The 15,180-nt window shown below is 44.4% G+C and overlaps 1 protein-coding gene across 4 annotated transcripts in view; it reads left to right on the forward strand.

Annotated features, from left to right (window-relative positions):
• Positions 1-403: 403 nt before the first annotated feature.
• FLRT2 (fibronectin leucine rich transmembrane protein 2) overlaps positions 404-15,180 on the forward strand; it is a 99,685-nt gene continuing 84,908 nt past the window's right edge. Inside the window, exons 1-2 of one of the 4 annotated variants that reach the window (XM_025391940.1) lie at positions 404-936; positions 1,082-2,614. The gene's annotated coding sequence lies outside the window, so the exon portion shown is untranslated. Of the gene's footprint in view, positions 2,637-5,322; positions 6,069-15,180 lie in introns of those variants that run through there. The other 3 variants (XM_025391942.1, XM_025391943.1, XM_025391941.1) reach the window with 3 other exon arrangements.

Consider the following 15,180-nt stretch of genomic DNA (forward strand, 5'->3'; position numbering starts at 1 on the left):
GATGTAAGAAACATGGGGGTGGGGGATTAAAGAATTTGAGATGTCAGTTTCAATTGAAAGGAAAACTATTGAAGACTGAAGTCTTAAGAATAGTGGGCTGACCCTCTGTTTTTTGAAGCTTGCAGATTTGCTTTTCGTTTTTCTTTCACCCACTTCTCTTATGGATCAGTGAGTTTCCTGATAAAAATAAAGTAACGTAATTATTATAGTTTTGTGAGTCTGCAAAATTATCACTCTTTGGAGTCCCTGAGCCACATTTCCTATTCTTTCCTCTGGCCCCATCATCACACATTTCTAAAGCCGACTCATAGGTCATGTGCATAAGAAATTTGTTACAACAATTCTGCTTGTATTTTGGCGTGGTATTTTTCCTTACTTAATTTTCCTTGTCCTGATTACAATAGCTGCAACCAATAACTTTTAATAGGTGGCACCTACTCATAACATGGTTTGCTCATGGTTTAGAAACAGCAATAATTTAAAATATGAATTCTGTACATCTGCAACAACTCCCTCCCCCATTTTCGATCTCGTTCGTTTTCTAGAAGCATAAATCAGAAAGCAAAACCTTTGTTGCTTTAAAAGTCCTGCTTTGCCTTTTTAAAATGTGTTCTTAAAGATGAAATAATTACGCTGCTTTCTTGGATCAAGATTTCAAAGGAAGAACCTCCTGCGGATACTTATGTACACTTACATACGAAAATGGATGTTTAAATGCAGGTAGATGAGTATTTGTCCTAAAATGTGATCTTCCTTGTTGATGCTGGAACTTGAGGAGCTATCCCTATGCTCTGCTGCCACCTTGGCAACTCAGACGGATTTACAACGGAGTTCTGCACAGGGAAAGCTGGAAGCAGCATCCCCACATCCTCTCATGGGGCTGGCACGGCTCAGAGAGGCATTTGAAATGGCTGTTACTGATACCCATAGACTTGGGTATGCTTCAAAGAGGAATTATAACATCTATCTGGTGGGAAAACATACTTTCTCTGTTTTTAAGTAACTCCGTTTCAGCAAGATCCATGTGTGTAGCCTCTGAATGCTCTATAAAGGTTCCGTATTCGTTTCTTTCTCTCCTTAGCCCGGAATAGAGACAGAAGAAGGATTCGGTCGAAGATGTCCGTGTGTGGATCTGAGTTTGCGCTCTGAGCGACGTCCTCGCTCATTTGGGTGTGACGGTGACAGCAGAGGCGCTCTGCTGACAGTTTTTTCTTGTCTAAGCTTGCATTCCGCATCCACAATATGACTCGCCTTCCACTCCGGTTAACTTCTTGGAAGTCCAGAGCACTTAGTCAAAGCTGTGTACAAAATGCAAAGCATCTGGGCGGCTAAGGCAGAGGCTCCTGTATTCTCTATGTAACCGCCTCCAAAAAAGCTGGGAAATTTCGCGGATCAAAATGTAGGCGCTTAAAGCTGACCCGCTGCTGTCAATGTTGGGACTCTGATACATTTTTGCGTCGTCATTCTTGTATGTGTTTCCCGTTCATTCCATTCTAAGGCTCAGGCTCCAGCTGTCTCGCGCGCGCGCGCTCTCCCCTCTCTTTCCATTTCCCATTCACACATCAAACGCCGTCCTCCGCACCCCTATCTTCCTGTGTCTTCGTCTTAGTTATGTGAATGCGTGTCATTAGGCTTACTCGGACACTGGATGGGTGAGTGGGAGGCAGCTTTTCTTGCGGTTTCATTTACACTTGGCATGGGTGGCTGGGTACCCTCCACAATTCGTCTCTCATACGGAACACAGTTAAAATCTATAGCTAGAACCAGCGAAGAGTTCCGAATCTTCAAAGCGCAGCTAGGACAGGAAATAATACAGGGTTGGGGGGCGTGGACGGGGGCGGAGAGTAGAGAAGTAAAGGAATAAAACCAACTTCGCTGGCAACTTCAGTAAATCCGGTAACTGGAGGCAAAAAATAGACTCCGAGGGCTGGGTCTGGTCCGGATGAAACGCTAGGGCTCCTTCCCATCCTTGAATCTGGGCGCTGGAAGCCAGCCACGGGCGTCTTGCCACGCGAGTGCCCCTAGACAGCAACACACCCACTGGAAACGCACGTGAACAAAGCTCTCGCCCCCGGGAGCCGCCGCCTGCGGTTTCCTAGTCGATCCCAGCTTCTCTAGGGAGTGTCAGGCGCTCATAGGGTTAAGTTAGTTCCCTCCCTGGTAGGAGGGAGAGGAGGGGGAGGGGAAAGGCAGCGTACTGTCTCGGGCTGGGTACCTTGTAGTTAGTTGTACGTTCGAAACCTGTCGCCGTCACTTGCGCTTTTGGCATTATCCATTGTCACCGCGGAGGAACGAGCGCTTGAGATAACATCAGCGCCCGCAAATCTCCGCGCCAAGGCGCTGCGCTACTCCTTCCGAGGTGCGCCTCTGGTCCTCCGTCCCGGGTGCCCAGCAGCGGCGAGGCGGCGTCTCCGCTCCCACCGCCGTGTCCACCGAGCCCCGGGATCAGGGTGGCAGTTCTCAACGATGGGCAGGAGGGACCTCGGCGGCGACCCCTAAAACAATACCATGCCCCGGGAGCCCCGCTGCTGCCGCGCCAGCGTCTTCCCTTTCCACCTCCCTGACCCTGTCGGATTTGGATGAGCCCTTTGCGAGGAGAAGACGCAGCCGTCAGGTAAAAGGGGCTGCGGTGCCAGGTGAAGTTTCCAATAACCGGCCGAGCTGCTGCTACGCTGGCACCAGGCTGTTTCTTTGGGGGATTTCTTTTTTTTTTTTTTTTTTTGAAAGAGTTGGGGTGGTCATCTTAAGTGGGGTGTTCTAAGCTTTGTCTTTTACCTGGAGAGAAAATAGGCAGCTTAGCTTTCTCTCGACTTTGGGGACATCTGTCTGCTGGTCAAATCCACCTCCTCTAAGGAGCTTCATAACTGAGTTCTGGGTCAAAACGCAAATTTGCTTGTCTAGTAGATGCATCGATGCTAAACTGGGGTTCTCAGTGCCCCTAACCTTGCCAGAGTTCACCCTCCTACTTCCGGAGATTGAATCTCTTAACTTTCACCAGTAACAACCGTCTCCCCTCCACAAGCTGTTGTTAATGTCACCAGCGTTATTATCAAGCGGTTGTATCTAAAGACACCAGCGTGCTACCTGCCCATAATCTGGGATCCATTAGCAGTTAAACAGATGCGGTGGATACTAATTCCTTTTCCTTAGAGTTGGTGGGGGTGGGAGTGGTGGTGGGGAGGGTGCTTTTTCCAAAACCAAGTCCCTTCCAGCCCTGCTTGTCCTCTTCGGGCTGGCGGGCACTGAGCTGGGGCCATCTAGCCTTTCTAGAGCGCCTGAGGAGGTGGCGAAGGCTTGGGGAGCACAGCGGACGGAATCGGGATCGAGTTCCTTGAGCCGCATGCGTGGGACGCAGGGAGAGGGCGAAAAAAGCCCCCAGGTGCTGAATGCAGGGACAAGGAGCCAGCGAGGTTGACTGGAGCAGGGCCTTGCCAGCTGTTACCCAGTCTCTGAACAGGCTTGGGAGCTTGGAGTCTCCTGGAAAGATCCCTCCGCCGCGCTGACCGGTACCGGGCTCGCCCCCGCACTTTGAGCGCTGCCGCGGTCTTTTGTAATCAAGCCCTAGATCAAGGCTGTAAGTTGAAGTCGGGGTACTGACCAGGGAAAGGAAGCCATAGTGGAAGAGGGTGACTGGGACGGGCTGGATCCATATTTGACACCCGGGAAACTCCTAGAGCGTGTGGGGCTCCTGCCAGCGGTAGTTACTGGTGGAGCTGAGGCCACCGCCACTGTCGTCGTTGGCGCTTTGCTCCTGGAACCTCCCAGCAAGATGGCACTCACTGTCTGTTCCCTTCCGCTTAACACCCCCAGCCGCGCCCCCTCCTCCCCGGGATACTTATTAGTCACACTCTGGGGGGAGAAGACGGGCTATGTAAATATGCAAAGGTGGCTACCTTTGCATAATGCAACAGGAACAGAGACCCGCGCGCATGAACCGGGTAGTGTGCGCGTGTGTGTGTGCGCGTGTGTGAGCGCGTGTGCCAGCGTGCGTCTCCGCGCGGGCGTGCGTCTGGGTGGATCCTTGCGTGGCAAATCGGGCTTTTCTCCAAGTCGTCTTAACATGATTTAGGCTCTCAAATACGGGAAGGCGGTAGACACAACAGGGATGCGAAGGAAATAAAAAACAATTGGGGAAGTGGTGCCAAGTCACTCACGCTTTGAACTGAGGACGAGGAGTGCGGTCGCGCCTGGGGCGCGTCCGGAAATCATCCTCTGCCTGTGGCGGCCACCGCCCCAGTACAACTCTTCTGCGGGGAGAGCTGAGCGGATCCCTGGGGGGTTGGTCCTGGGCTAGTTTCAAACTCTCCGGTTGCATCTCGCGTGGCCACACCGACGGCGCGTCTCGGCGTAGCTCTTGGAGCGGGCTCGTTCTCCCTCTTCTGTTCAGATTCAGCCTCACCGGACTTGTTACAACATGACAGCAACTTGCTGGAGGCAGAAGGAGCAGCATGAAATGAGATGAGAAAACCAAAAATATCTCCTCCTTCCGACATGGAGACGTGCACCTAGTTTTTTTGCTTGTTTGTTTGTTTTTTACGTTACTCTTTAACCTTTGGAAAGAGATTGCGAAGTGGAAACGTTGCCTGTACAGAAATCAGGCTTCTTAGCTGTCAAGACTGTTTGCTAATCTTTAGGCTGAATCTCTCGTTGTTCGCTGCAATCTGTGGGGAAATTTAACAACGCTCTTGCCAGAAGCAGCCAGCGTGAAGGAAGAAAGTGGGGGCGTTTAAATTAATCTCATTCATTTTTTGATCACTCCCCCAGTTAAAGTCATTTAAGGTGGTCCAGGATGAGAGAACTAGTGATGGGGTGAGGAGTGGGGGGCACATCACCAAGGTTGTCTGCATTTGAAATAACGCCATTTTGGTTGAGAGGTTTGCTGTATTTTACCCTCTAATCTCACGTTTCGATCATTTCTCAATGTGTAAGTAATAGATCCTCCCTCTTGGCAGTACACCATTAAGCAGGCATGGGGAAAATCTCCTTTCAGGGTTCAGATGGTGGCATTATCCCTAAGGGCTGGTGGTAGGGACAGTATGTGCTGGGTAGACAGAGAGAAGGTCAGGTTGGCATCGGCCGGGTTAGCCAGGCGCTCTGAAACTCTTTTCAGAGAGGACAGGGTTAAAAGCCAAGTCCGACTTTGCCTCTTGGAAATCGCTGGGTAGCAGCCGCGCCTCCCAAGCATTCTTTAAACCAGAAAAGTGGGAGGGACTCCGGGAGAGAGGGAGGGAATGAGGCAGGGAGAGAAAGAGGGCTCCAGGAGCGGAGCGCGCCAGAGCGCGAGGGACGGAGGGAGAGGAGGAGCGCGGGAGCTGCGGAGACGATCCCGCGAATTCATTACTGTAAACATCTCGGGGGGGGGGGGGGGGGGGGGGGGGGGGGGCCGCGGCGCCTACATTAGCCCGGCCGCGTCGGATTGAAGCAGTAGTGTGGTCTGAGCAGCCTCCAGACCCACGCCGGGCGGGCGCAGCACTTGGAGCGAGCCCTGCGCCCGCCCCCGCGCAGCGCCGCACGCCCGGCTCCGAGCTGTCCGCACACACGCGTCGGAGGAGCGCCCGCCTCGGTCTCCCGCCGAGTCCCGGGATCCTCCAAATCCGAGGAGCTCCGGCGCCGCGGGGCCGCTTTCTGCCGCCTTCCCCGCTCGCTGTACTTCTTTTGGGGTTCGTTGGCTTGACGAAGCGGAGAGGGGGAGGCGGAGGAGGAGAGAAGGCGGGGGCCGCGGCGGCCGGAGCCAAGAGAAAGTGGCATGCCCGAACCCTGGAGGTGGAGGTGGCGGAGGACTGGGGAAGACGATGCCGCAGCTCCGTAGGGGACGTAGGCGAGAGCGAGCGAGGCGAGCTGGGCGCCCCGGCCCTGGCCGGCTGCGGGGAGGCGCGCGTCGCTCTGAGGCTCCGGCCTCCGCACCCCCGCGCCCCGACGCTGCGGGCGACAGGGCTTGGCTCCAGCAGCCGCCGCCGTCTCCTCCGCCGCCACCCGGAGGACCCAGCAAAAGTTTGGATCTGGGGGAGGGCGCTGCGCTGAGCGGGATTACCACCAGGGCTGGAAGGAGACCTCGAGAACCTTTGCAGGTAACGCGCGCCCCCAAGCCTCTTCTTCCATGCCCCTCGGTTGCGCTCCCGCTTCCTCCCAGAACCTTTCCTGGCCCTCGCGGGTCTGGCAGGAAGTAAGAGGGAGGCGAAGTTCAAGGTCCCGGGGATGGGCACCGAGCACTGGCAGATCACTAGTCACGTTAGAGGGGCAGCTGTGCGGCGAGGCAAATCCCCCCAGGAGTGGATGGGAACCCTCAGCCCCAGCTGGCGCCTCATCTTGTATCTCTTTGGAAATTTGGAATGTGAATTTATGGGCTTTTAGTATTCTTCAGTCCAGAGAAATGGTTCATGGATTTCACTTACCGCACGCACCCGCCTTCACACTCTCACCCGTTTACCATTTTAAAAAAATAATTTGAGCCCACTCCCTACTCGCCTGCTTCGTTTAGCTGGACAGCAAATTTCAGGGGTGAAATACTGCAAGCAAAGGGGAAAAACATATCCTTTCCCCTTTTGACATCCCTGGAGTCCTCCTTCCCTCCCTTCACCTCTGGCGTCATAAAATAGGAACTTTAGAAGTTACATTTTCATTCGGGGGTGAGGTGAAACGTGTTAGCTATTGGTGATGTGAATTTGCCACGACTGTGCGTATGTATGTTTCTGTGTGTCCGTGTTTGGGGGAGGGGGTTAGTGGTGGTGCAGAGAGGCTGAATTTTTCTCGGGGGCCTGAAGCGCAGTGGTCCCAAGGTAGTGAGTGGCCGCGTGTGCGCATTGAGGCGGCGGCAGCAGCGGAGAGAAGACGGTCACGTTTCCCGAACGACAGCCTTACTCAGGCTAAGAAAATAGCTGCAGCTCACTCCAAAAGCAGAAAGATTCCAGCCCCAACTCCCCGACGCCCCCTCTCCCCCAACTCAGTTTTTAGTTTCAAAGCAGCTCAGCGTTTGCTGCTGCTATCTTTATTATGATCATTATTTATTCGCCTGGAAACTCATCCTGTCTTCTCCTGTGAATGGGAATCAGTCTTCAAGAGCTTTTGATTAATTTTAGTAAGGGAATCTCTTGTAAAGCTTACAGTTAGCTAACCAAGTGCAAGGCACAAATCCGTGTAAACGCTCGCTCAAGAGTGCAAGATGCTGATTAGATTTCTTTACATGCTGCGTTTGCTATGCAAAGCCTCTTCTAAATGGGAGCTATTGCTCCCCACTAGAGGCTGTTTAATCACAGAGGGTTACAGGGTGCTTTGGAGCATGTCCACTCGCCCACAGACTTACTGCTACATTTATTATGTCTAACTTCTCACAGCCGAAAGCTAACATGAAAGCTAGCTTCCATATCGGACCGATATTGTCTGTCGACTTAACCGATATGACCTTAATAAATATCCAATGAAAAGGCCCCCACCAAAAAAAAATTTTTTGAGGTAAATAGAATGCAGATTGGCATTTTTCCAGGGATATATTAGGTTGTTCAGTGTGAATGTAAAATTTTAGGTCAGTATTTGAAATGTTAGAACTAGATTCTTATTTGTTTTCATTACTGAACAACATGGGCCAGCTACTTACGATGGGCAGGCCACCAGCCACCATATTAGCAGATAATCAATCTGTGGGTAATACGCATACCACGAAAAGTTGCTTTTTTCTCCACAGCTTTATTGCGTCTGAGAATACTGCTTCTCTTCCTCCCCTCCTTGAAAGCCTGAAACAGGATAGGGTTAAACCATTTAGGGATTTTTAATAATCACTGAAGACAGCGCAACACCATACTGTCATGTTGAGTTGCATATATCTCTGACTGGAGGAGGTTGGAAGATGAAATTTCAAACATTATTCCATGTCTCTGCCAGTAGATACAAGAAATTGTAAAAAGAATTGGGCTAGCTGTACTTTAGCAGAACCTATTACAAACCTAGCATGGAAGGAATGCTGTTTTTTTTTGTTTGTTTGTTTGTTTTTTGTTTTTTTTTTTTTAAAAAAAGCCCATGTCTTAACACATCAGTAGTTTCATTGCAGTTTTAGAAATTCCAGGGGATGCTTTTAGCAGAATAAAGTAGATTCCCAAATGACACCATGCTGGGTTACCCTGGAGTCCCCAAAGCAGTCGTGGCTTTTCCTGTATGCTTGGTTTCAGATGATGTGATCATATCCGAGTTTGACTTTGACCGGCTGGATCTAATTTGAACCTTCTCTGATGCCCGTTACATTTATATTCTGGCCTGCTGGTGAGTTTGATTTAGGATTTAGACAACTTTATATTTTCCCAGTTTGAAGCTGTGGTTTTAAGAAAGGCTCAAGTATGAGTCCAGAAGCTTTATTCTGTAGAGACCCAGTGTGAACATCTGATCTAGTTTGACTCTTGAGCTTTGTACTTTACAAGGAAGAATTCCTGCTTCTGGGATCTGAAGCGTCTGAAGTTAAAAAACAGCAAGGGTGCCAAGCGGCTTTTGGTTTTGCTCTCTCTTAAGAAGATTCAAAAAAGGTCAAGGTGTTGTAATATTTGTATTCAGGTCAGACTTTTCCGGATAATCATCTTTTGATATCTTTAATTTCAATTCAAGTTCCTTTTTCACTAGATTACTTTAATAACTTTGTGGTTTCTGCTACAGTGATTCAAATTCAGTCCATTAGTGACCTCTATCTGTGAGAAGTGAATACTCATTGTTTTTTTTTTTTTCGTTCTCATCAAGGTCTGAAGATAATGTTGGGGGTGCTGGGGGTGAATCCCAACAGCTCTGTCGTTCTTTCTGGATATTTCAGTTTACCTAATTTGATTTTTCTAATACAGAGTTCAATATGGATAATGACATTTAATTACAGTAATAAAAATGTTATGGACTAACAGGCAACTAAATGGTTATTCCATATAGCATTGACAATATGATCAACATAAATAAAACACCAGAGCTATCCACTGCCAATGAAGGGATTGTACAGTCAGGCTGACTATTGTTTTGGGACTCACAATGCTGCTGAATGTAAGTGAAATTTTATTGCTCCTAAGTGCTTACATAACAAGGGAAACTTGAGACGAGCTCAGAATATGTATGTGGTAACTAGACTTCGTGGTAGCTGTGTGTATATGTCTTTAAATTCAGCTGTGCTTCTACTGTGAACTTATGGTACAGATCAAAGAGTGTGAGAAGAGTATTTATAAACAGATGGTCCTTTTAAGGAGACTTTAAAAATCTGATTCCTAATCCAGGTTTGTCTTTTGAGGGTTTTCAGATAGAAATTTCAATTTTAGCCGATTATTTCAAATGCGAATTGAAGACAAAGTTTACTGAATTTCTTAGGTGGGTGGATACCATTATCTGACATTTTCCAGATGGTTTTGGATCTAGAGGTATTTGGGGATATGGAATTTTTAGGAGGTTTTCTTTCTTTTCCCTTGGGCAATTTTTACACAAAAGACTTTTTTAAGACTAGCTATTATTATTATTAAAGTTAAACAACCATTATCATACTGCAGCCAACTTTCTTACCTTTTCTACTCTCCAAATTGCTTTTGCGCAATTGTGTCTTTCTTTTAAAACTGCATGTTGCGAATTGAAGTATCAGTATACTTTTACTCCTTTTGGTAATAAAGGACCTCCAATTATGTATCTGTTTATAGTAAAACATACACACACAGGAAGAACCATTTTAAGACAGAGATTCTTTTAAAGGTTTTAAGTATGTTCCTTTTTCAAAGGCTACGACACAAATATTGTAATAAAAATACCCTGTGTTCTGATGAATACAGAGACTTATTTCAGTCTCATGGAACAGTAAAACACTGTATTAGTAAAATAATCAGTGGTATTTTGAGTACATGGTCAAAATCTGTTAGAACCTTCATTTTTTTTTTTTTGTTTTTTTTTTTTCCTTCCTTGGCGAATTTCACATCTACTGGTCTTTTTGGTTTTCTTTGATTCCTTCTACTGTGGCTCTTTGAAGTGATTCAAAATTAAACAGTAGCTACTTTTTCAGGGGAATTCATCATGTTATGTTCAGGATTCCAGAAGAGTTAATGATGCAGAAAAAGTCCTGTAAAACATCTTTCTAAAAGAAGTCCTTCTCTTGCAAGCTTCCCACTTACTGGCCTCCTGTACCATTTGCAGTGAATTGGAACTCCGTTATTTATTTATTTTTCAAATACCACCTCTAACTTAATTTAATGTAGGATGTGTTCCTGCCAAAGTGTGCAGTGCCATGTGTCTTGAGTCACCCAAACAAAGCAGTGTCATTGTTACGTCCGGATCTGTTAATCAGGGAAGGTCAAAGAAAATATTCTTATATAATTTGGAAAGTCAAAAGGGCACGTTGGTGATTCTCACACACTGGTCAGTTATTCTACTAATGCTTAATAAGGACGTACTTTTTCTGGCAGTTTAATGGTTACAGGCCTTAGCCATTTTTGAAGCATTCACTAAATAACTCTCTGAAGCTACTAACCATTAGATGCTCGTTAGAAACTGAGCAGTTTTTCCCCCTACTTTGTTCCCAGGTTGCTTTTAAGGGAATGTGCAAGAAACTTGGAAAAAGGTCTTCTCTTCCCTTGGTTCACATGTCATACTGTTATATTTCAGTTCTCTTTATTAGAGCTTTCATGACACAGATAAAAGAATCTTCCGTCTGAACCCCTTAAGAACTTGAGGGCTTTTGGATTTAAACCCACTGAAAAAATACCAGGTCCCAAAGTTTATAGATGATATTAGGCCTCAGAACAATTGAAACCACCTTCAGCAGGGAGCAAAAGAACAGTGGCTTCTAAAATTGGTTCACAAATATACTATCCATTGAAGTCAACAGAGGTCATATGACTGAATGGAAAGCATTAGACGCATATCAGTCCTGAAATAGGTTCACATGCTGGTGTCACTCTTAGCCCCAGCTGCCTCTACATGTCACTTTCATCAGAATCCAGCATCTAAACAGCCTCTGTAATGATTTCCTCTCTCACTTTGGCCCCAAAATTGGACTCAAGTACTTAGACAAAGGAAATAATGCAAGGAATTTTAATATTCATCATATCTAATAGACAAAATGGAGGTTACAGGTTAGTTTGGGTGCATATGGGCCATAGAGATTCGAGGAATCTCTTTTTAAGATTGATTTTGAAAGCGCATTCGTATCCACCCTCATCACTCCTGGCCCTTACGTTTTCCAGTTCTCATGTCCAGGATTTCATCTATTTCTCACAACTGCTTCTAAATTTATACAAGAAAATCCTACCTGCCTCACTTCTGATTGAGTAACTGGAGCCAGAAAGAAGTTAAGGGCTACTAAGGCTGGGCATTTTATTATACAGATGTAGAATTCTGCAGATAGAATTGAGAAGTTCCATTCTTTATGAACCCACCCAAAATAATGAGAGTTGTTTGTTTCAGTTAGAACAGTAAGAAAAATCACAAACCTAGAAATATTTAGATTTAAAATAATAGCATTTCACTCTTCTGCATTAGATTAGATGACAAGTTTGCCTGTTCTGAATGAGTATAATCCTATGATGTAGGTATTTGGCACTTTGACTGTGGTGGGGAGTGGGAAATAAATGAGGTTGCCTTAGGGGAAAGAACAGAAAATCTGCATTCTCGTGTCAGCATACTTCTTTCTATAGTCAACCTTGTATGAATTACTTAATCTCCTGGAGACTTAATTTCCTCTCTACAGAGTTCAACAGAGTTGTTAAGAGGTCACATAAGATTAATGTGTGTGAAAATACCTTGATAACAATACAGTGTTATATTCCTATAAAGAGGCATTATTCAAATTGATAACATTTATCACTGCATGCCTGTCTTGTGCTATGACAGACGAGGTTTTATGTAAATAAGATGGTAACCAAGACAGAGTCCTGCCTTTCAGGAGCTTTCACTCTTACGAGTTCAAGGGATATCGTCTAACCAATACAGTGTCTGGTAGCCCCCGCATCATTTCTTCCATTCAGTTAATAATGGATTGTCTCCTTTTCTGAGTTTGTGGTATTTTGATGAAAGTATCCATTTTAAGGATAAAGGATAATTAGGGTGAGTTGAGTCCGAGGGTCAAACTTTTCCTTTGACAGCTTGGCTTGATTTTGGAAGTATAATTTTGAGGATTTTTTTTGGAAAAAAAAATCATCAATGTTTTCTGAAATGAGGTTGTTTCTCTTTTTGACTGGATTTACAGTTTAACCATCCAGGTTACCTTTTGCAAACACACACCAATAGAAATACAATGATTTTTTAAAATTTTGATTTGCAAAATAAGGCAGGCTAGTGCAAAAGAGTCATTTTAATACATTGGCAAACCTCCTCAGCCCATTACCAGTGAATAGAAAGATAATTTATTGTGAAGCCAACATATATTCCAAAGCTTGGCTTTATTTTGATGTTAGTGTCATTAAACCCTGTGGAACAGTTCTTTACAGTGTATTTCTGCATGTTTTGTTCAGTTCTGTTTTTTCTGTTGTCAAATCTGAGACACTTAATTTTAAATGTTCCAAGAGTGAGCATGTTTATTTGTTTCTGCTAAATTGTTTACATTTAGGCCTTTGTAAAGGTTAATTCTTAATTGTTTTTGTGTTGCATAGTTGAAGCCTTCAGAAAACAAATTCCTTGGTGAAATCTATATTTATAAAATATGTAGTTGGATTCTGATTCTTGGCCAAAATGAGTATTTCTTTCAGTGATTTGAGGTACGAAGTCTGTATCCAACAACATTCTTTTCAATCTATGATTTGCTATTGTAGGAGTTCTGACACTTGCTTTTTTAATGTTTTTGTTTTTGTTTTTGTTTTTTTAAGTTGATTAGTAGTTTAGCAGTACATTGTAAAATATGTGACCACAGAACTGTATTTTAACATGAAAAATTGCTTGCATAGTTTGGCAAAATTAATCTGAATTCCTTTTGTACTGGCAGTGTTGAATGATATGATATTTGAAGAGAGAAAATATTTGCTACTACTTTAAAGACGTCTACTGATAAAATGAGAATCATCTGTAGGCATATATGTGGGGAGTTAGTATGTATTTAAATCTCTGAAATGCACCAACAAATATAAGTCTTATGTACCATGGGGAGGAAGTACTGTTATACCCTGAAGCTAGGTGGTGCCAGTTTAGCCCATATGTCCTTAATATGATAAAAATAATGATATAACCCAAATAGTTTTTAATTGGTGCTTTTCTTTTCCAAATAGGTCTTAGGGAAACTGTAAATGAAGAAAAGCACAAAATGAAATCAGAAAATATATTTAAGTCTGACTGGCCTGATCTTCATGAAGGAGATATTCTTATGGAGGTTTCACCAAATGAAGAAAGCTTGCTCATTGATTCAGGAGATGATTTTTAGCACTAACAATGTACTGGGCATAGAGTAAGATGAGACAGGCCAAAAGTAGGTAAGGCATGATCCCTCCACTTGAGGCCAGCTAGGCTGGTAAGCAGAGAGGTAAACACAAAACCTAATTGCACTGCAGTGTTATACAAGATTGAAGGGAGTGCAGTGAACACTAAGTGTGCCAGAAACACATAGTGTTAGTGAAAAGAGCTCTTCATTGGGAGATGGACAGTCCTGGGCTCTAGTGCTAGCTCTGTGACTTGTTAATTTTGTAAACTTGGCCAAATTTTTAAATGTCTTTTACTCTTTGTCTCCTCAAGTAGAAAATGGAGGAAAATACTTTTTCTGCTCCTAGAGCTATTATCTTAGGATCGAGGTAATTCTTAAAATGTCTACCTGTTCTGGCACATAGTAGAGGCCTAATGAATGACGACTGTAGGTCCTTCTGTCTCCAAAATGGTAATGATTTCTTTGTGTTCCCTTACCTTCTACTGACTTGTCTCAGTTTGGGGAATGAACTGGGTCCTAACTTGGGCTTTATTTGTTCGTTGAAAGCATAGCCTTTGTGACAATTAACGGGTTTATACCCGCCCCCATGCCTTCTACCTCATAGCCATGTGTCCTTCTACCAATGACACCAGTGCCTGCAGCTTCCAAGGAGTTCCATGTCTGGACTGTGACACCGAGCTCAGTGAGCCATGGTTATTATGTCTTTGCCAAAGTACAAAAATTTTTATCAAAATGAATTTTAACAACTTTCCTCATACAATTCACTTTATACATGACTCTTGGCAGAGTCATGAAAATATTTTATCGTAGAAGATTAGCATGTAAATTATCGTTATGCTTGCTTAAGGCTTATTCTATCTTTATAGAATGATTATACCTTGCTGTGGACGTTAGAATCAGAATGATACTCTTGGGCTATGAGTTCAGTGTGGAACTATTTCTTTTAGAAGATAATTTTCAATTAAGTAAAGGAACTTCTTACTGTTTCTACTGCAGATACTTCTGAACAAATAGCAGTGCTCAGATGTCCTGGTAAAAATACGTGGTACTGGGTTATTTTTCATTTATCATTATAATTGCATGTATGTATAGTATAATTTCTGTTTTCCACTTAACATTTGAGATTTGCCCCTGTTTTTTTCAACACTGTGAATCTGTAAATTTATTGATGCAGGAAAGCTATATTTAACAAGATGTTAGGCATGCCCCAGACCTCCAAGCTAGGAAACACATAGGCTTTTTCTGTTAAGATCACATAATATATAATGTAATATATACATATAATTAATCAAATTGGACCTGAGAGAAGCAGTCACTAGAGTGTGTTTTGTAAGCTGTTAACATCTTGGTAAGTTGCTTCTGAACCAACATTCAACCCAACATAAAACAAAAAGACCTTGTTTTGCTACTTTAGGAAATGTAAGAGAGATTAAAATTCTTTGGGAAATGGTTTTAAAAAGAATTTTTGTACTCAAATAGGTAAAGAACAAGTCCAGTGGTGCTGGCAGCAATGGAATTTAAAACTCAATTCTAATAATCTCTGAGTCCCGAAGGAATGCCACGCAGGCATCCGTTTGAGTCACGAGCTTGTAACTGAGGATTTGACAAAGATTGAGTCCTCACTGTGTGCCAGGCACCATGCTAAATTTTGTGCTAGGCCCTTGGGAGACTCTTTCAGACAAGACTTTGTCCCTGCGCACAGAGAAATCTGATAGGTTGGCCTATAGTCACTCTTTTATAAACTTGACCTATCTACCCGAATTAACTGAAGGAACTGGTTAGAAATACAGATTCCTGGGCCAATAAGAAGAACCTGCAATCCAACTTCCTGTAACCATCAA

This window comes from Theropithecus gelada, chromosome 7b (assembly GCF_003255815.1).
Source record: "Theropithecus gelada isolate Dixy chromosome 7b, Tgel_1.0, whole genome shotgun sequence".
In the NCBI taxonomy this organism is placed as follows: Eukaryota; Metazoa; Chordata; class Mammalia; order Primates; family Cercopithecidae; genus Theropithecus; species Theropithecus gelada.